Here is a 21914-nt window from a genome sequence, read left to right on the forward strand (position 1 = left end):
AACGATCAAAAGTAGTCCTTTTGTAATCTTGATCGCACATAAATGAATCAAACTTCTTATACCACTATATTAGAGTTTGCTTCAAACCGTATAAACTTTTTCATAGCCTACACACATAATCTTTCTTGACTTCAACAAGAAAACCATTTGGTTGTTTCATGTAAATCTCTTTCTCCAAATTATCATGAAAGAAAATTGTCTTCACATCCATTTACTCAACCTCCAAATAAAGAGTAGCAACTACACTTAGCACAATTCCAATGGATGACATTTTCACAATAGGTGAAAAAATCTCACTGAAATCAACACCTTTTTTTTTCATGTCTAAAGCCTTTAACTAATAATTTGGCCTTTACCTTTGGTAATTTAGAAATAGCCTCTTACTTCACCCTTAAAATCTACTTGTTCTCTAAATCCCTTTTGCCCTTAAGAAAATTTCCCAAGTTGTTCTTACTAAAGCTGAAGTGAAGCTTACATAAGAAAGATTTAAATCTAAACTTTCTCTATAATTTTTTATTTTCTCTAGTTATTCAGAATTCTCCTTTCCTTAGGGGAGTCTCCTTGATTTAATAAAGCCAATTTCCCCTTATCGTGTGTCAGGTGGGCAATTACCTAGCCCATGATCAGACCATTACAATAACTGCCTTCGTACCTTGTTGTGGAAATATAGAGAGTGGCTTACAACTAACATGATAATAAATTTTATAACTTGAAAGGTATATGAAAAAGACCCATGCCTTTATGAATTTATAAGCTTAGGTATAACCATTTTTCTAGGAGACTTTTTTCTTGACATTTTGCCTTTTAATTTTGATGAAGGATTGACCCCAACAAGGGATGGAGGCACATGCTTAAGAAGACTAAGCATGTTTAGAAAGGAAGTTCACTAATCCTTCATCCCTTTCATTTGTGTTTGTTATTTTTGATTCCCAAAGTTGACTTAGTTGAATCAACTTTAGTTGACTTGTTGACCTTTGACTAGGTTTCACTTGTTGACTATAGTTGACTTGACATAAGCCAACATGCTAATCTATGTTTATTTGCTTTGTAGATTAATTAGGAGTAAGAAAGCAATGCTAGGTGGCACATGGTGATTGGGGAGCATAAATGATGTGGAGGAGAGCATAAAGCATAAAGTAAAAGGCATGAAGCAAGTGTACCTATGTACCTTTGGTCTCCTTTGTTTTTAGCACACTTTGGCCACTTTTTGGAGACATATGAGACACATTCTTTGTCTCCTTTTTGTACTAGAACGAAATTAGCCTTGCACACACCATAGTTGGCTCTTTTGTCTTCATTTTTGTAGAGACATCCTTAGGTATCTTTTATTTGCTTAGAGGCCCCTAAACTCTTCTATATAAGGGGTGCTCCTAGACATGTAAAAGGGTTGAATACTTTGAATCGAAACACTCTTGTTTTCAACCTCTTTTTTTAGCTATCCCTCCTCCCAAGGAGAGGAAAAACTCTTGCCTTATCTTGCTAGGAAAGTGGTGGCACCATACACTCATCTCTAGAGCTTGGTTTGGCTTTGCCCCCTCTATGAGTGGCGTGCTCCACTTCCATCACCACTACTATCTTCTCTTCCATTTTATTTATTCTTCTTCTTTCAATGCATTTTCGTTTTTGGTTATGTTCTTGCTATTTTCGTTTCTAAGCACCTTAAACCATCTCTTCTCCTATTGAACTCTTGGAAATGAACCTTCACATCTAGATAGCTTGCTATCTTAATGTCTAGTGGGGATTTTCTTGAGTTTTCCTTAAACAACTCTTCACCATATTCCTAATATTAAAAGGAAACAACATAATCCTTCATCATTTGGTATCTAGAGCCTAGGTTATCTTGAATATGGTGTTTTTCATGTGCTAACATTGTCTTGTTGTAGCTATCTTTGTATGGTTCGAATCCACTTCCATTACACACAAAAAAACAGTGCTGGCAGAAAACTTGACAATTTTAAAACATTAAACTGCATCAGCTCAGCAGTCCAAAAATTACGTGTTTGGTGTCAAAACAAAACTCTTTGAGTCTAGTTTGTAGAAAAAAAAGAACCAACGCATTTGGAGTTCTATGGAGAAAGTTATGATCAAATTATTGAGCAAAGGTCAGATATACCAAGAATACGTGAATCAGCCTTTTCAGGTTTTGTTGTGGCAGTTTGGCTACGATTTTTGCACCTCTTTAATCTCCTAAATTTGGTTGGATAACATGTCTTTGGATGCTTAGTCTTTGAGCCTCAAGTCCATGAGTTTAAATGCATGATAGCTACATGTTTGTGTCTTTGTGTATGTCATGTTGAGTCTTTAAATGTGCCCAACTTTTGCTTGAGTCATATGTCATATGTTAACTTGAAGTTTTCTTATTCTTGTTTTTCCAAGTATTTGAATATTGCTTTCACTTTATGACTTGCTTGATGTGTGCTCCATGAAATTGATTTTTATTTTCTCTAGTTATTCAGAATTCTCCTTTCCTTAGGGAAGTCTCCTTGATTTAATAAAGCCAATTTCCCCTTATCGTGTGTCAGGTGGGCAGTTACCTAGCCCAAGATCAGACCATTACAATAACTGCTTTTGTACCTTGTTGTGGAAATATAGAGAGTGGCCTACAACTAACATGATAATAAATTTTATAACTTGAAAGGTATATGAAAAAGACCCATGCCTTTATGAATTTATAAGCTTAGGTATAACCATTTTTCTAGGAGACTTTTTTCTTGACATTCTGCCTTTTAATTTTGATGAAGGATTGACCCTAACAAGGGATGGAGGCACATGCTTAAGAAGACTAAGCATGTTTAGAAAGGAAGTTCACTAATCCTTCATCCCTTTCATTTGTGTTTGTTATTTTTGATTCCCAAAGTTGACTTGTTGACCTTTGACTAGGTTTGACTTGTTGACTATAGTTGACTTGACTTAAGCCAACATGCTAATCTATGTTTATTTGCTTTGCAGATTAATTAGGAGTAAGAAAGCAATGTTAGGTGGCACATGGTGATTGGGGAGCATAAATGATGTGGAGGAGAGCACAAAGCATAAAGTAAAAGGCATGAAGCAAGTGTACCTATGTACCTTTGGTCTCCTTTGTATTTGCTAAAGGACCCCTATGAACTTCTATTTAAAGGGTGCTCCTTGTCTTGTAAAAGGGTTGATCATTTTGTTTCTAAACTATTGTGTTTCAACCATTAAATTTTCATGAGCTCTCCTTCCTAGAAGTGAACTCACCTTTGCCTTATCTTGCTTGCAAGTGGCGGCACCATCACTCATCTCTAGGGCTTGGTTGGCTTAGATCCCCCCTATGAGTGGCGTGCTTCTTCCATGCTTCATCTTCTATGCTTTCCATTTTTAATGTTTCTTCTTTCATTTTGGTTCTTTAAGTGATGTTAATGTCGTGTGAGTTTAAGCTTGAATCCAACTCTCTTCTTCCTTTCATGAGCTTGAGAAATGAACCTTCACATCTAGATAGCTTGCTATCTTAATGTCTAGTGGGAATTTTCAAAAAGCTTTCTTAAATAACTTCACCATATTCATAACTCTAAAAGAAAACAAGATAATCTTTCATCATTTGGTATCTAGAGCTTTAGTTGTCCTTGAATATGGTGTTTTCATGTTCTAACCTTGTCTTGTGTAGCTATCTTTGAATGGTCCAAATAAAAACAGTGCTGGCAGCAACGTGTGCGTTTTTGAAGAAAATACTACAGGTAGCTCAGTGGTCCAAAAGTAACGTTCTTTATATCAAAAGAAAGCTCTGTGAGTCTAGTTTCCAAAAAAAAAAGAATTAACGCATTTGGAGTTCTGTGGAGAGAGTTATGATCAAATGAGTGAGCAAAGAACAGAGTTGCCGAGAATACGAAAAACAACGTTTTCAGGTTATGTTGTGGCAATTTTGGCTTCGGTTTTATGACTCTTTTGTTCCTAAATGTTGTTGGATAACATGTCTTTTGATGCTTACTCTTTGAGCCTGAAATCCATGAGTTTAAATGCATGATAGCTACATGTTTGTGTCTTTGTGTATGTCATGTTGAGTCTTTAAATGTGTCTAACTTTTATTTGAGTCTCTTGTCATATGCTTCTTTGAGTTTTCTTGTTTTTGTTTCTAAGTTTTTGAACTATTGCTTGAGATCTATGCCTTGTGTTGTTGTATGCTCCTTGAAATTGATTTTGACCTAATTTTAAGGAACTAAGTGTTTAAGACACCCTAAAACATCCTTCTCATCATTTTAAGTACCTAGTTTTGAAAAGAAAAAGTGTTTTCAAGACCAAAAACAGTTTGGCCGAGAGCTTTTACAATGCTTGGTGAATCCATTTGGCCATTTTTACTAGGTGTTATGCTACCAAAATTTATACTTGGATTTTGGGTGATATTGGCAAATTAGTTCCATGCTTTGACTTGGTTATGATCTTTCATGGTGTATGCATAATTTGAGGTATAATCTTGGCTTGTTCAAATGCTTTCCATAGAGTCCTTAAAAGTGTTTTTCATTGTTTTAGTCTTGTTCAAGTTTTGTCTTTAAAAACAACTTTCCTTAGAAGTTAAACTTTCTTGTTTTTTTTTAGCTTTGCTTGCTTGTCTTTAGGTAATCTTTGTTTTGTCTTAGTAGTTTTCTTTTCCTTGTCTTCCTAGAGTGTTGTGGTTGAGCCACTTGTTTGAGCTTTGAAAAGGTTTTCATCTCTTTAAAGGTGTTTTCACTTGTTTGGAAGGTTTTTGAGTGCTAGCCTTGCTTGTGTGCTTTGGGAGTGTGATAAAAAACACTTGGGTGCTTGAGAAGACCACATTTGGTGATGAAGGATTATCTTGTTCCTTTTTAAGATTATTGAATATGGTGTGAGTTGATTAAGAAAGCTAAGTGAAATCCCCACTGGACATTAAGATAGCAAGCTATCTAGATGTGAAGGTTCCTTTCACAAAGCTCAAGAGAAGAAGATGATGGATTGATTCAAAACAAAAAGGAAATGGAAAGCACATAAACCATAGAAAACCAAGAACAATTAAAGGAAGAAGAAAACATAAAATGGAAAGGAAAGAAATGGTAAAAAATGTGAGAAGCACGCCACTACAAGGCTAGGCTAGAAGCCATGGCACCCTTGAAGATGAGTGGATGTGTGCCGCCACTTGCTATGCAAGATAAGGCTTAAAAGTATTCACTCCCTAGGGAGGAAACTCTCACAAATGGTTGAGACACAAGAGTGTTTTTACTTCAAAATGTTCAACCCTTTTACATGTCTAGGAGCACCCCTTATATAGAAGAGTTTAGGGGCCTCTAAGTAAATAAAAGATACCTAAGGATGTCTCTACAAAAACCTAACCCTAGCTTCTAGAAACTAGGTCAAATAAGGTTACAAAAATGAGAGACAAAAGAGCCAACTATGGTGTGTGCAAGGCTAATTTCGTTCTAGCACAAAAGGAGACAAATAATGTGTCTCATATGTCTCTAAAAAGTGGCCAAAGTGTGCTAAAAACAAAGGAGACCAAAGGTACATAGGTACACTTGTCTTAGGCCTTTTACTTTATGCTTTATGCCTTTGCTTTACTCTCTCCTCCACATCATTTATGCTCCCCAATCACCATGCGCCACCTAGCATTGATTTCTTACTCCTAATTAACGTACAAAGCAAATAAACATAGATTAGCATGTTGGCTTAAGTCAAGTCAACTATAGTCAACAAGTCAAACCTAGTCAAAGGTCAACAAGTCAACTAAAGTTGATTCAACTAAGTCAACTTAGGGAATCATAAATAACAAACACAAATGAAAAGGATGAAGGATTAGTGAACTTCCTTTCTAAACATGCTTAGTCTTCTTAAGCATGTGCCTCCATCCTTGGTTGGGGTCAATCCTTCATCACTTGGTCTCGAGTTTGGAATTGTTTGTTAGCTAACCTCTTCCTTGTCTCGATTTTTTGTGAGTTTTTGGTGTAGGAACATGAATATGGATCCAATCTTGGAGGTAGAAGAAGAGGAGGAGTCGGCCTCACCTTATTCCCCTCCCATGGTGACTCCTATGGCCCAAGAAAGTGGACAAATGACCCTTGCCAACATCTTACGTGAGATGGAAGTGAGTAGGAGAGAAACTTTTGACCAATTGAGGGCGGATAGGAGGCAAAGTGAGATCTTCCTACAAGAGCACATCCAAAGACTTGAGCTTAGGGAATATGAGAGGAGAAGGAGGAGGTCCTCTTCCGAGGTCTCTAGCCATGGTGGAAGAAGAAGAAGACACGGCTCTGATGGTGGTGGAAGGCGCAATCAACTCCCACAAAGACAACCTCCACCAATCAAGATTCCAAAGTTCAAGGGGGAGAATGATCCAAACCTCTACATAGAGTGGGAGCAAAAAGTGGACCAAATCTTCAATATTCATTTAGTTAGTGATCAAGAACAAGTAAATTTAGTAGTTTTAGAATTTGAAGATTATGCCATGACATGGTGGCATCAATTGTGTATGGACAATATTAACCAAGAGCCACCCACGGCCTCTTGGATGGACATTAAAAGTTTGATGGCCTTAAAAGTTGAAAGTCAATTGAAAAAGAAACAAGAGGCCAAGAGGAATACTTCATACAATGAATACTACTCTAGAACTTGGAAAGGAAAAGAAAGAAAGAAAGGATGAGAAACCACCTTCCAAAGACCACCCACCTAGGACTAATTCGTCTAGAACCTCCCATGAAAGTGCAAACTCTTCTCAAAGTTCAAGAACTAGTTCCATCAAATGTTTTAAGTGTTTGGGCTATGGTCACATTGCTTCAAATTGCCCAACAAAGAGGAACATGATCTTGAACCCTAAAGGAGAGGTTGAAAGTGAACATTCTTCTCCCCCCTCCCCTAAAAGTTCTTCCTCCCACACTTCTTCCCAATCTTCAAGTGAGGATGAAATCAAACCTAATGAAGGAGGTTTGTTGGTGGTTAGGCGCATGCTAGGCCAAGTGCCTAAAGAATTTGAAAACCAAAGAGAAAATATTTTTCGCTCAAGGTGCCAAATCAACAACAAAACTTGCTCCCTCATAATTGATAGTGGAAGTTGTGTTAATGTGGCTAGCACAAGGGTTGTGGACAAGCTTGGCTTGAAAACCATCCCTCATGCCAAGCCCTATAAGCTTTCTTGGCTTAGTGAGGAAGGTGAGATTAAAGTGGACAAACAAGTCCTTATTAACTTCTCCATTGGAAACTACAAAGATGAGGTATTATGTGACTTAGTGCCCATGGAAGCAACCCACATTTTATTAGGAAGGCCATGGCAATTTGATAGGAAAGCTTTTTTCATGATGGCCATGCCAACAAATTTACATTTAGCTTCCAAGGCAAAAAGATCACATTACTACCTCTTTCACTAAGAGAAGTCAATGAGGACCAATTGCAAATGATAAAGAAAAGAAAAGAAGATAAGGCGCAAAAGAAGGCGCAAGGGCATGGCAATGAGTCCAAGAAGAGCATGATCACCCTCAAAGGGGTGAAGAAGGTAATGCTTGCCCAAAAACCCATCTTCCTAGCTTATCCTAGTGAATCTTCCCCCTCCTTCCAAAACCCTCACTCTAGATGTCCCTTAGACTTGTCATTAGTCTTAGATGAGTTCAAAGATGTTTTTCAAGAACCTCCAAAGGGTCTCCCATCCCTAAGAGGTATAGAACACCAAATTGATTTCATACAAGGCTCATATTTGCCTAATAGGCCAGCCTATAGCATGAGTCCTTGTGCAATGCCCGTGATTCTTGTCCCCAAAAAGGATGGAACATGGAGAATGTGCATAGATTGTAGGGCTATCAACAACATAACCATCAAGTATAGGCATCCTATTCCTAGATTAGATGATTTGATTGATGAGTTACATGGTGCAACCATATTTTCCAAAATAGACTTGAAGAGTGGGTAAAATCAAATTAGAATCAAAGAAGGTGATGAATGGAAAACCTCTTTCAAGACTAAGTTTGGATTATATGAGTGGTTAGTCATGCCTTTTGGCTTGACCAATGCACCTAGGACATTCATGAGACTCATGCACCATGTTCTTAGAGAGTTCTTAGGGAAGTTTGTTGTGGTGTACTTTGATGACATGCTCATTTATAGTATGTCTCAAGATGACCACTTGCATCATTTAAGGAGTGTGTTAGAGACCTTAAGGAAGGCATCCTTGTATGCTAACATGGATAAATATGTGTTTGGGATGGATCATGTGATCTTCCTAGGTTTCAAAATAAATCAACATGGGGTCCATGTGGACCAAGAAAAAGTGATGGCCATCAAGGATTGTCCTCCCCCAAAGAATGTAAGTGAGTTTAGGTCTTTCCATGGGTTGGCTAGTTTTTATAGGAGGTTTGTGCCAAACTTTAGCACCATAGTCGCCCCTCTCAATGAATTGGTCAAGAAAGGTGTGGTCTATAAGTGGGGCAAAGATCAAGAAAAGGCTTTTGAAACTTTAAAACAAAAATTGATCAATGCACCACTCTTAGCCCTCCCTAACTTCTCCAAAACTTTTGAAATTGAGGGTGATGCATCCAATGTAGGCATTGGGGTCGTGCTTCTCCAAGAAGGGCACCCCATAGCCTATTTTAGTGAGAAACTCAAGGGGAGTCACATCAATTACTCCACCTATGACAAAGAGCTTTATGCTCTTGTGAGAACTTTGCAAACTTGGCAACACTATCTTCTTTCAAAGGAGTTTGTGATACATAGTGACCATGAGTCACTCAAATTTTTGAAAAGCCAAGACAAGTTAAACAAGAGACATGCTAGGTGGGTAGAGTTCTTAGAGCAATTCCCATATGCGATCAAACATAAGCAAGGAAAGGCTAACATTGTGGCGGATGCACTTTCAAGAAGGCATTCCCTCCTTTCAATTCTTGAAACTAAATTTCTTAGTTTTGATCATATTAAGGAATTGTATCCAAGGGATGTTGATTTTTCCTCCATTCTTAGTGAGTGCCACCAAGGGGCTTACAAAGACTTTTATCTTCTCAATCAATATCTTTTCAAAGGTAAGAGACTTTGCATTCCCCAAGGTTCCTTAAGAGCCTCACCCATTAGAGAGGCACATGAGGGAGGATTAATGGGGCATTTTGGGCCAAACAAGACTTTGGAAGTCTTGAAAGAACATTTCTATTGGCCTCACATGAGGAAGCATGTAGATAGGCATTGCAAAAGTTGCATAGCATGCATGAAAGCCAAGTCTAGAGTCCAACCCCATGGTCTTTACACTCCCTTGCCTATCCCTTCCAAGCCTTGGGTTGACATATCTATGGATTTTGTCTTAGGCCTCCCAAGGACCAAAAAAGGTAGGGATTCCATTTTTGTAGTGGTGGATAGGTTCTCTAAGATGGCCTATTTCATTCCTTGCTGATGAGTTCAAATTTTTGCCCTCATTTAATATTTAAATTTGGGGATTTAATTGAATTTTCTGTGCTTAGAGATTGATTTAATTAGGATTTGTGATTATTGGATTTATTGAGTAAGTTTGGTAAAAGTGGCGTAAAAATTGATTTTAGTTGCATAAAATATTATTGGATATTCTAACGTTTGTTAATGCAGCTGGAATTTATTTTTGGTCATTAATAGTGTGGATTTAAAATATTCAAAGTTACAAAATAAGTCCAAAATCAGGAAATTCTGGAAAAGAATAAATTAGGAGCTAAATGCACCCCTAGATTTTATTTGCACACTCCTTCAAAATTGACCACCAAAAACCTGTTTTGCACCCCAGTTTTCACTAAGTTGCACCTCTCCTACCACTTAAACTCCACTCAACCAGATTATGCCATGTGGCAATCCCCACCTTTTAAATCAGGCCAACCATAAGCTGACACATGTCATAATCCTCCACTCACCAAATTGACCAATCAAATTCTGCCACGTCACCATATCCCAAAATGAAACCCTAACCCTAATTTTCTCCTCTCCTTCCATCACCATGGCAGCGCCGCCACCATCTCCTCGTCGGCCACCGCGACGCATCACCAACCTGCAACGCGCATCCACCGCCTCTCCACCATCAACCACCGCGCCGGAGACCACACAGCAGCCAAGGAAACCGGAAACCACCGCAGTGCGCGACCATCATCTCCGCACCTCGCACCATCTTCCTTCTCGCCGGTGAAGCCACGAACCTGCATAGTCTTCATCATCTTCACCGCGCCGTCCACCATGGGCGTGTGCCTGGAACGTGCAGCACCACGACGCACCACCTCCCTCTCGCGTAGCAAGCACCATCTCTTCCACGAGCCAGATCCGCACAGCGCCGTCGTGAACACCAGCAGCGAACACCACCACTGCGAGCCACCCTCATTCTCGTCCATTTCTCTGCACCACCGTGAGTTCATCTCCAGCCATTGAATCACCACGCAAACGCCGGAAACACGAGCAACCTTCTACAACAACGTCCGCACCAGCGACCGCTGCCATCCCTGTCGGACCACCATGAGCCACCACGCCAATCGTCGGAACAACGCCCTCGCACCACCGCGCCATCAGATGCGCAGCCAAGGGAGGAAGGAGCAGCAAACCCTAGTCTGGAGAGAGAAAGTGCACTCTGCGCCACGTGTCAGGCTGCTATTGGACAGTCAAACTGGTCAACTAGTCAACACTGGTCAACTGGTCAAAGTCAGCAGTCAACTCTGGTCAAAACTGCAAAAATGGTTAAATAAGAGGGGCAGAATTTGAAATTGGACAAGAATTAAGTTGCTAATTAATTAAATAAAAATAAAAGATTTTAGCAACTGACAGATAAAGCCCAAAGTCCAGTTGAAGCCTATATAAAGAGACTTAAGGGAGCAGAAGCGGGGACACACAGAACTTAGACACTTAGAACTCTCTGGTTTTTGCAGATACCGTCTCCACCACATCTCTCATTCTTTCTTTTATTTTCTTTCCTTCATATCATCATGTATTCCATCAAAGCCATGGAGGGCTAAGCTTTTAGGGTTGATTCCACTGTAATTTCTTAAATGGATTTTGAGGTTAGATGAATTTATGTGTTTGTTATTTTGATTATTGTTGTGGTTTTTTTTATCTATGTCCTTTGCTTCTTAATCGAATAGAAAATAATGATTTTAAATCTACATGCATGCTAATCATATGAGTTAAAAGATTTTTAAATTAAATTGAGACTTTACTTTGATTTTATTTAGAAACTTTCATTTGATTTAATAAGTTTTTGCCAATAATTGAGACTTTACTTTGATTAGTGGTAATTACTTTAACTAAAATTAGTCAAGACTTTACTTTGATTAATTAAGTTTTATATTTGGTGAAGAAACAAAGGAATAGACATGATTAGGCATAGTAAAATTAATTGAGACTGTACTTTGATTAAATTTACTATGGACAATATAACAATTATCACTTTTAATTGAGACTGTACTTTGATTAAAAGTGAGGATGCCAACAAATGAATTGAGTCTTTACATTGATTGATTTGTAAATCAACAACAATAATAAATTTAACAATAATCTCTAGATAACCAATGAAGAATCTTATTTAGAAAAAGCAGTGGAATTGACCTATTTACTATTATTGTGTTTACAATCTTCCGTGTCATTTTCTTTGCATATCAAAACCCCCTATTTTTATAGTTGCTAGTTTTAATTGCATTTTTAAGAATCAAATATTTAAGATCAATTCCGTATTCATTGTGAGATGACTCAGGGTTATCTTAACCCTAACTATTTTGTTCACTACTAACTTGGCAATACTGAAGTTGCTAAAGTTGAGTAGTGGTAATTTGATCGCCTAACGACAGCGATATCACTTTCCATAAGATTGATGATGCAACTTATATTACAAATCTTTTTTTCAAGGAAGTGGTAAGACTACATGGCCTACCTAGGTCCATTGTAAGTGATAGGGACTCCAAGTTCCTAAGCCATTTTTGGAGAACCTTGTGGGGTAAACTTGGCACCAAGCTTCTTTTCTCCACCACTTGCCATCCCCAAAGTGATGGCCAAACCGAGGTGGTTAATAGAACCCTAGGGCAAATGCTAAGATGAATGATAATGAAAAACATTAGAGAGTGGAAGGAACTTCTTCCCCACATAGAGTTTGCTTACAATAGGGTTGTGCTTTCCACCACTTCTCATTCCCCTTTTGAGGTTGTGTATGGGTTCAATCCCCTAACTCTCTTAGACCTCCTTCCCCTTCCCACTCATGAGGCATGGACTTGCCAAGATGGTGAGGCCAAAGCCAAGTACATCCAAGACTTGCATTCACAAGTCAAGGAAACCATTGAAAGGAGAGTTAAGAAACAACAAGAGGATGGTAATAAGGGAAGAAAGGAAGTCATCTTCCAAGAGGGAGATTGGGTATGGCTTCACTTGAGAAAGGAGAGATTCCCTACTCAAAGGAAGTCTAAGCTCCTCCCTAGAGGCGATGGCCCCTTTCAAGTCATTAGGAGAATTAACAACAATGCTTATGAGTTAGACTTACCCCCAAGCTACAACATAAGTAACTCATTCAATGTTTGTGACATTTCTCCTTTTGATGTAGGGTTTAAGAATTCGTGGTCGAATTCTCTCCAAGAAGGGGAGGATGATGAAGGCGTGACCACCTCCTTAGAAGCTCCCTCAAGAAGGATCACTAGAAGCATGTCTAGAGGGGAGTCTTCTATTTCATCACCTTTATCTTTGTATTGCATTACTTTGGTTTGAATTCCCTAAGTTGGTTTCTAGTTGACTTATTTTGGTTGACTTGTTGACTTTGATCCAAAGTTGACCTTTGACCAATATTAGATTAACTTAACCAACATGCTAATCCTTGTTTGTCTTGTTTTGTAGGTAATTAAGAGAAAGTAGAGCATGGCTAGGTGACACATGGTGATTGGAGCACTTGGATGAAGTGGAAGAGAGAGGAAAGCAAAAAGCATAAAGCAAAAGCAAAAGTAGACATGTACCTTGTCTCCTCTTACCTTTGTGGTTTATGCCTTAGAAGGTCACTTGGTCTCCTTCCTCTTTTGGCCTAGAATCCTCATGGGAATGCCTCCACCAATCATCTCCCTTCACTTGGCCAAGACTCACTCTCATATTAGGTTTAGGGTTTGCTAGTTAATCCTTTTTCATGTTTTTGTATTTGCTAAAGGACCCCTATGAACTCCTATTTAAAGGGTGCTCCTTGTCTTGTAAAAGGGTTGATCATTTTGTTTCTAAACTATTGTGTTTCAACCATTAAATTTTCGTGAGCTCTCCTTCCTAGAAGTGAACTCACCTTTGCCTTATCTTGCTTGCAAGTGGCGGCACCATCACTCATCTCTAGGGCTTGATTGGCTTAGATCCCCCCCTATGAGTGGCGTGCTTCTTCCATGCTTCATCTTCTATGCTTTCCATTTTTAATGTTTCTTCTTTCATTTTGGTTCTTTAAGTGATGTTAATGCCGTGTGAGTTTAAGCTTGAATCTAACTCTATTCTTCCTTTCATGAGCTTGAGAAATGAACCTTCACATCTAGATAGCTTGCTATCTTAATGTCCAGTGGGAATTTTCAAAAAGCTTTCTTAAATAACTTCACAATATTCATAACTCTAAAAGAAAACAAGATAACCCTTCATCAAGTATGCCAATACTTGGTGGCATAAAGTTTGTAAGAATTATGACCAAGGGCCACCCGCGGCTTCTTGGATGGACATTAAAACTCTTATACGCGCTAGATTTGTTCCTCCCTCCTATAGGAAGGAACTTATTTTGACGCTCCAAAGGCTTCACCAAGGTCCTATGAGTGTGAGTGAATACTTTAAAGAATTAGAGTCTCAAATGCGTAGGGTTGAACATTTTGAAGTAAAAACACTCTTGTGTCTCAACCATTTGTGAGAGTTTCCTCCCTTGGGAGTGAATACTTTTAAGCCTTATCTTGCATAGCAAGTGGCGACACACATCCACTCATCTTCAAGGTTGTCATGGCTTTTAGCCTAGCCTTGTAGTGGCGTGCTTCTCACATTTTTACCATTTCTTTCCTTTCCATTTTCTGTTTTCTTCTTCCTTTAATTGTTCTTGGTTTTCTATGGTTTATGTGCTTTCCATTTCCTTTTTGTTTTGAATCAATCCATCATCTTCTTCTCTTGAGCTTTGTGAAAGGAACCTTCACATCTAGATAGCATGCTATCTTAATGTCCAGTGGGGATTTTACTTAGCTTTCTTAATCAACTCACACCATATTCAATTATCTTAAAAAGAAACTAATAAAGAGAAAATTAAAAGATTTGTGAGTGGTCTTAGGAGAGACATACAAGACCAAGTAGAGTTGTATGAGTACTCCACTCTTGAAAATGTTTTCACACTTGCCCTTGGGATTGAAATTCAATTGAAAAGAAAAAGAAGGGCAAAGAAGAGTTACTCACCCAACCACTACTTTAGTCACTCATGGAAGGGAAAGGATAAAAAGAAACATGATAAGTTCCCTTCTAACTCTCATCAAGAACCACCAAGTAAAAGTAAGTCACCAAGTAATCACATTCACCATTCCACTTCTCAAAGATCAAGTTCCATTAAATGTTTTAAATGTTTGGGTTATAATCACATGCTTTAAATTGGCCAACCAAAAGGACCATGATCTTAAAGAAGAGTAATGATGTTGAAAGTGAACACTCATCTCCCCATTCTCTTTCAAAAGAATCTTCTTCGTCTAGTAAAACTAAATTTTTTTAGAAAGACCCTATGTTATTAAGGCGAATGATAGGTCAAGATCAAAGTGAGATTGAGCCAACTCAAAGAGAAAACATTTTTCAATCTAGATGCAAAATTAACAAATGGGTTTGCTCTCTAATTATTGATGGAGGAAGTAGTACCAATATAGCTAGCACAAGGTTGGTGGAAAAGCTTAGCTTAGAGACCATTCCTCATGCTAAGCCCTACAAGCTTGCTTGGATAAGTAAAGAGGGAGAAATAGATGTCAATAAACAAGTCCTAATTAACTTCTCTATAGGAAGCTACAAAGATGAGGTGTTATGTGATGTTGTTCCCATGGAAGTCACACATATCTTACTAGGTAGGCCATGACAATTTGATAAACAAACTTTACATGATGGTCATACCAACCAATACATTTTCTTCATAAATGGGAAAAAGATCACTTTACAACCTCTATCACCTCAAGAAGTTAATAAGGATAGAAATATAATAAGAAAAAATAAAGAAGAAAAAGAAAAGGGGCAAGCTTTCACTAAGGTGTTACTTGCCTACAAAAAAATTCTTCCAAAGCAAGATGTGCATCACCCTTCCTTCTCTTCCCAAGCCAAAAAGGAAGGCCCAAAGCACAAGAAAGAGAGGAAGAGTACTCTAAAAAATAAAGATGGCCTAACCAAAGCTAAGGGTAATATCCTTAGAAAGGATGGAACAAGATCTCAAAAAAGGGAGGTGCAAATCCTCCCCCAAATCAAGTCAAGCTCCATCTACAAAGGCTTAAAGAATTTGTGGTCAAATTCTCTCCAAGGAGGGGAGGATGATGAAGGATTGACCCCAACCAAGGATGGAGGCACATGCTTAAGAAGACTAAACATGTTTAGAAAGGAAGTTCACTAATCCTTCATCCCTTTCATTTGTGTTTGTTATTTTTGATTCCCAAAGTTGACTTAGTTGAATCAACTTTAGTTGACTTGTTAACCTTTGACTAGGTTTGGCTTGTTGATTATAGTTGACTTGACTTAAGCCAACATGTTAATCTATGTTTATTTGCTTTGTAGGTTAATTAGGAGTAAGAAAGCAATGTTAGGTGGCGCATGATGATTGGGGAGCATAAATGATGTGGAGGAGAGAGTAAAGCAAAGGCATAAAGCATAAAGTAAAAGGCATGAAACAAGTGTACCTATGTACCTTTGATCTCCTTTGTTTTAGCACACTTTGGCCACTTTTTGGAGACATATGAGACATATTCTTTGTCTCCTTTTGTACTAGAACGAAATTAGCCTTGCACACACCATAGTTGGCTCTTTTGTCTTCATTTTTGTAACCTTATTTGACCTAGTCTCTAGAAGTTAGGGTTAGGTTTTTGTAGAGACATCCTTAGGTATCTTTTATTTGCTTAGAGGCCCCTAAACTCTTTTATATAAGGGATGCTCCTAGACATGTAAAAGGGTTGAATACTTTGAATCTAAACACTCTTGTTTTCAACCTCTTTTTTGAGCTATCCCTCCTCCCAAGGAGAGGAAAAACTCTTGCCTTATCTTGCTATGTAAGTGGCGGCACCATAGACTCATCTCTAGAGCTTGGTTTGGCTTTGCCCCCTCTATGAGTGGCGTGCTCCACTTCCATCACCACTACTATATTCTTTTCCATTTTATTTGTTCTTCTTTCAATGCATTTTCGTTTTTGGTTATATTCTTGCTATTTTCGTTTCTAAGCACCTTAAACTATCTCTTCTCCTATTGAACTCTTGGAAAGGAACCTTCACATCTAGATAGCTTGCTATCTTAATGTCCAGTGGGTATTTCCTTGAGTTTTCCTTAAACAACTCTTCACCATATTCATAATATTAAAAGGAAACAACATAATCCTTCATCAAATTTGAAATTATAAATTATTGCATTGTTCCTATGCATTCCAAATAGAGTTGGGGCAAGATAACCAACCATTTTTGCATCATATTTTTTTCTTATCAATCTACCTTTATATATAATTATTATTACATCATTTTTTAACTTAATTTCTTTTTTTTCCCTCTAATTTGTTTTGAAAAATTCATATTGACCTAGAACTCTTATTTGGTGCAATTAAGTCTTCTTATTTTTAAAAATGATCCAATTAGTCATTTCAATTAGATTGACCTTAACACCGCGTCCATACGTGTCAGGTGTCGGTTCGGAGTATTTTCAATTATGTTTTTGGTTTTTTTAAATTTTTTGCCACGTGTTTGGCCATATGTTAGCACTGTATTGCCATGTTGACCTATCACCCTCACCTTAGCCTTGGCAAAACCATCTCCAAGCTTGAACCATCCTAACAAATCCAAGAATTACCTTATGAGAGGCATAACTTGGCTTGATTTTTGTCAACACCTAATTTCGTCCAGATTATAAATATATATATATATATATATATATATATATATATTCTTATCTTATTTTACTTTGTTTTATTTCATCTTTTTATCTTATTTTATTTTCAATTTATTTTTATTCTTATTTTATTTATTTTTATTTTGTTTTCAATTTTCTTCATATTTATTTTTTACTTTTTTATTATTTAAGAAAAAAAAAGAAAGAAAGAATCGGATTTGAAAAAAAAAGCACATAAAAAAGTAAAACAAAAAAACAACAAAGAAGAAAAAAGAGAAAATATAAAAATACAAAAAACAAAAGAAAGAAATAAAGAGCCGAATCTTTTTTCCCTCTTTAATGGTTTAATAATCCATTATTATGTCTACACTCTTATGTTTGCTTCTATTTGTACCCTTGCAATTTCTCTTTCATTCAGAAAGTGACACGTGTCACTCATATCCCTTAAATTTGTCCATTGTGCTAACCATCCTTCTGATTGTCCCTTTTCTTCACCAATTCATCATTACCCGCATCAAAATTAAAGAAAGGAAAAAGTTGGACTTTTTATTGAAAAGAGCATTGCATCTCGAACCCACTAGCAAATCACTACTTTTATTTTTTCCACACACCTTTTCATGATAAAGCCAATCTCTCCTACAACCCTAAAATAGGGAACCCACGCCCCCTTCCCAAGCGTCATGGCCTATTCCCTTAGCCATTACACGCCACAGTCAAGATCAATCCATCAATATCTATAAAACCGTTCAACACGTAACCTTCACTTTTTCATAATCTCCTTCTTCTCCCTTATCATCATCACATATCTCCAAAAACAAACACCCCATCTTCTCCATTCCTTTTCCATCAAAAGCCCATCCATAGAGAACTAGAGAACCACCAACTGGTCATTCATTCACTACTTTTTCTCCTCTTCCTCTACGGAACTTAGAGAACCAACACCACCCATTCATGTGAACACCAAAAAGCCCCACTCTCCATTTCTCCACGCATTGGTCACTACCAACACAACACGAAACCACCACGCCATTCTTCCAGAACTGTTCTCACTCTACACACCTCCAGATTCCTCTCTTCATCGAGGTCTTCATCTCCTTCCTTCATAAAAACACAAATACATACAAGTAGTTTCCCCTAGACTTTTTGGCACAGTTCTTCCTCCATCACCTCCGTTTTTACACTATTATCATCAACTCACCGTGAACGCCAATCAATCGCCAAAAACAGAGCCCACCACAACATCCTCCACCACGTTTTCCATCACCACCACACAAACTCATTCTAACACCAAGACACACAATCTTTGTGCCCAACCTCTACCATATCTATCCATCTTTCCTCAACATCACAACATACACATGAACACCAGATTCACACTCATTTTTCATCATCAATAAAAAACCATATAGCCCGAGAGGACCGACTTCGGCACCTCCATTTTTGTCTTCTTTTTACACATACCATCATTCATCACCCTCGATTACTAGTTACTGCTCCAACATTTTCACAACACAGAACATTAAAACAAAAAGGAAAGCCGCCGGCGAGTCGAGTCTCGAATGGTGGTGGTTTGGGTCGCGACTGCCAGGTGGCGGTTTTCGTGGTGTTCGCATAACTCGGTTGCGGTGGCCGGTGCGGTGGTGGTGAGTTGCAAGAGTCATGGTACACACACCCCACATTATTTTATTTCTTATACCTATGTTTCACTTCGTGTACCCCTGTTTATTGTGTGCACCTCCACATACTATTACTTGCTTGTTTTTGGGCTTGTTTGTTGTATTACTCTGCACCCCACATTTGCTATACACACCTCCCACTAATTGCTCACTACACCACTCATTGTTTTTATTTATATTTTTCTTTTCTAAATAATTTTAATAAAATAAAAAATAAAAAATTAGTTTTCTCTTACACTTTATTGTGTCTATCTTGTCGTCCACACCGTGTGACACTCATTTTCAAAAAAATTATCTGGAATAGTTTTCTTTCTACTTTAATGTTTGTCCGACTGTTCGCATTGTGTGACACTATTTTTCAAATAATTCAAAAATATCAAAAATAGTTTTTTTTTTCTCTTTTAATGACTCAAATCATTTTCTTAATCATTTTGCCCTCATGTCATATTTAAATTTGGGGTTTTAATAGAATTTTTGTGTTTAAGGATTGATTTAATTAGGTTTGCGATTATTGGATTTATTGAGTACATAAGGTAAAAGTGACATAAAAATTGATTTTAGTTGCATAAAATATTATTGGATATTCTAACGTTTATTAATGCAGCTGAAGTTTAATTTGAGTCAATAAAAGTGTGGATTTGAAATATTCAAAGTTACAAAATAAGTCCAAAATCAAGAAATTCTGGAAAAGAATAATTCAGGAGCTAAATGCAACCCCAGTTTTTATTTACACACTCCTCCTCCAAGTGGACCACAAAAACCTATTCTGCACCCGCAGTTTATACTAAGTTGCACCCCTCCTACCACTTAAACTCCACTCAACCAGATTATGCCATGTGGCAATCCTCACCTTTTAAATCTGTCCAACCACATGATGACACATGTCATGATCCTCCACTCACCAAATTGACCAACCATACATTGCCACGTCATCATCTTCATCTCTCTCATGAGAAACCCTAATTTCTCCTCAAACCCTAGTCGCCACCATGTCGGCAGCCAACACAGAACCTGCCACGAACCTGCACCACTGTGAGCCACCGCACCTACAACCTTCATCATCTCTACACCACTTCACGCAACCATCGTGACCGACAGCAGCAACCGTCATCATGTAGCAACTTCGTTGGAGAAGAGTGTGAGAGTGAAATCCTAATTCTGGAGAGAGAATACTTTGCCATGTGTCATGCTGCTATTGGATAGTCAAACTGGTCAACACTTGTCAAATGGTCAAAGCTAGCCGTCAACTCTAGTCAAAACTGCAAAAATGGTTAAACAAGGGGGGCAGAATTGGAAACTGGACAGAAATTAAGTTGCTAATTAATTAAATAAAGATAAAAGATTTTAGCAACCGAATAGATAAAGTCCAAGTCCAATTGAAACCTATATAAAGAGGCCTAAGGGAGTAGAAGAAGGACACTTAGCAACTCTCTGGTTTTGGCAGATACCGTCATCCACCACATCTCTCATTCTTCCTTTTATTTTATTCCTTCATCATATTATTATCATGTATTCCATCCAAGTCATGGAGGGCTAAGCTTTTAGTGTTGATTCCATTGTAATTTCTTAACTGGATTCTGAGGTTAGATGAATTTATGTATTTGTTATTTTGATTATTGTTGTGGTTTTGTTTATCTTTGTCCTTTGCTTCTTAATCGAATAGAAAATAATGATTTTAAATCTACACGCATGCTTATCATATGAGTTAAAAGGTTTTTAAATTCAATTGAGACTTTACTTTGATTTTATTTAGAAACTTTCATTTGATTAAATCAGTTTTTGCCAATAATTGAGAATGTACTTTGATTAGAGGTAATTACTTTAACTAAAATTAGTCAAGACTTTACTTTGATTAAGTTTTCTATTTGGTGAGGAAACAAAGGAATAGACATGATTACGCATAGTAAAATTTAATTGAGATTGTACTTTGGTTGAATTTACTATGGATAATCTAAAAATTCTCACTTTTAATTGAGACTGTACTTTGATTAAAAGTGAGAATGCCAACAAATGAATTGAGAATTTACATTGATTGATTTGTAAATCAACAACAATAATTAATTTAACAATAATCTCTAGATAACCGATGAAGAATCCTATTTTGAAAGAGTAGTGGAATTGACCTATTTACTATTATTGTGTTTACAATCTATAATTTGCGTGTCATTTATTCTTTGCATATCAAAACCTCATATTTTTATAGTTTGTAGTTTTAATTGCATTTAGGATAGATTTTTATAAAACTCAAATATTTGAAATCAATTATGTATTCGTTATTAGACGACTCAGGGTTATCTTAACCCTAACTAGTTTGTTCACTACTAACTTGGCAATACTAAAGTTGCTAAAGTTAAGTAGTGGTAGTTTGATCGTCTAACGACAATGATATCAAATTTGGCGCCGTTGCCGGGGAATACAGTTAGTATTTCTTATATTTTGATTTTGTTTTTATTTACTTATTTATTATTGTTTTTTAATTTATTTTTATTTATTTATTTATTATTATTATTATTTTACGCATATATGTGTAATAGAGTTTGTGTTTTTTTTGTAGTCTTTAGTTTTCTTTATATATATTTCAAGCAAAGTTCTATTTTTGTTTTGATTAAGAAATTCTTTTAAGAAATTTTTTAAGACTAGTTAGGAAAACTCTGTCTAGGAAAGACATCGTATTTAAGTTGTCCACTATGACGCACCTCTCTTTCCTAGGAGTAGACCCAACGACATCTTAACTTATTTCTTTCTTGAAATCTTTCTCTAAAATAAGAATAGGAAAAAAATAGAGAAACACTTTCAGGTAGATTGCGTAGTGCATGACTCGGGCCAACCCGGGTCAATTCTATCAACTTGATCCAGAACTTGAAAGGAACTTGTGTAAATCACGCAGGAGGCTTGAACTTAGGTGTTCTACTGAAGGAGCATCGTCATCATATGAACCTACCATTGAAAGTGTATCGTTAGAATCACCTCCGGTGATTAACATATCTTCTGATCCATCACCTAAACCATAAATTCATGAAGATAGAATTGAAGAAAGAACAATAAGAGAGTTGGCTTCACCAGATGCAGCAATTACATAAAACATGTGCATCCAATATCCAGATGGAGAATGTGAGCTTAAGTTTGGGTTAATCCATCTTTTACATAAATTCCATGGATTAGCAGGAGAAGACACGTACCATCACTTGAAGGAATTTCATGTTGTTTGTTCATCCATGAGACCTACAATAGTGACAGAGGAACATATTAAGCTTAAGGCTTTTCCGTTTTCGTTGCAAGATGCAG

This window comes from Vigna unguiculata, chromosome 3 (genome assembly GCF_037176805.1).
Source record: "Vigna unguiculata cultivar grain cowpea cultivar isolate G323 ecotype 2 chromosome 3, ASM3717680v1, whole genome shotgun sequence".
Lineage (NCBI taxonomy): Eukaryota > Viridiplantae > Streptophyta > Magnoliopsida > Fabales > Fabaceae > Vigna > Vigna unguiculata.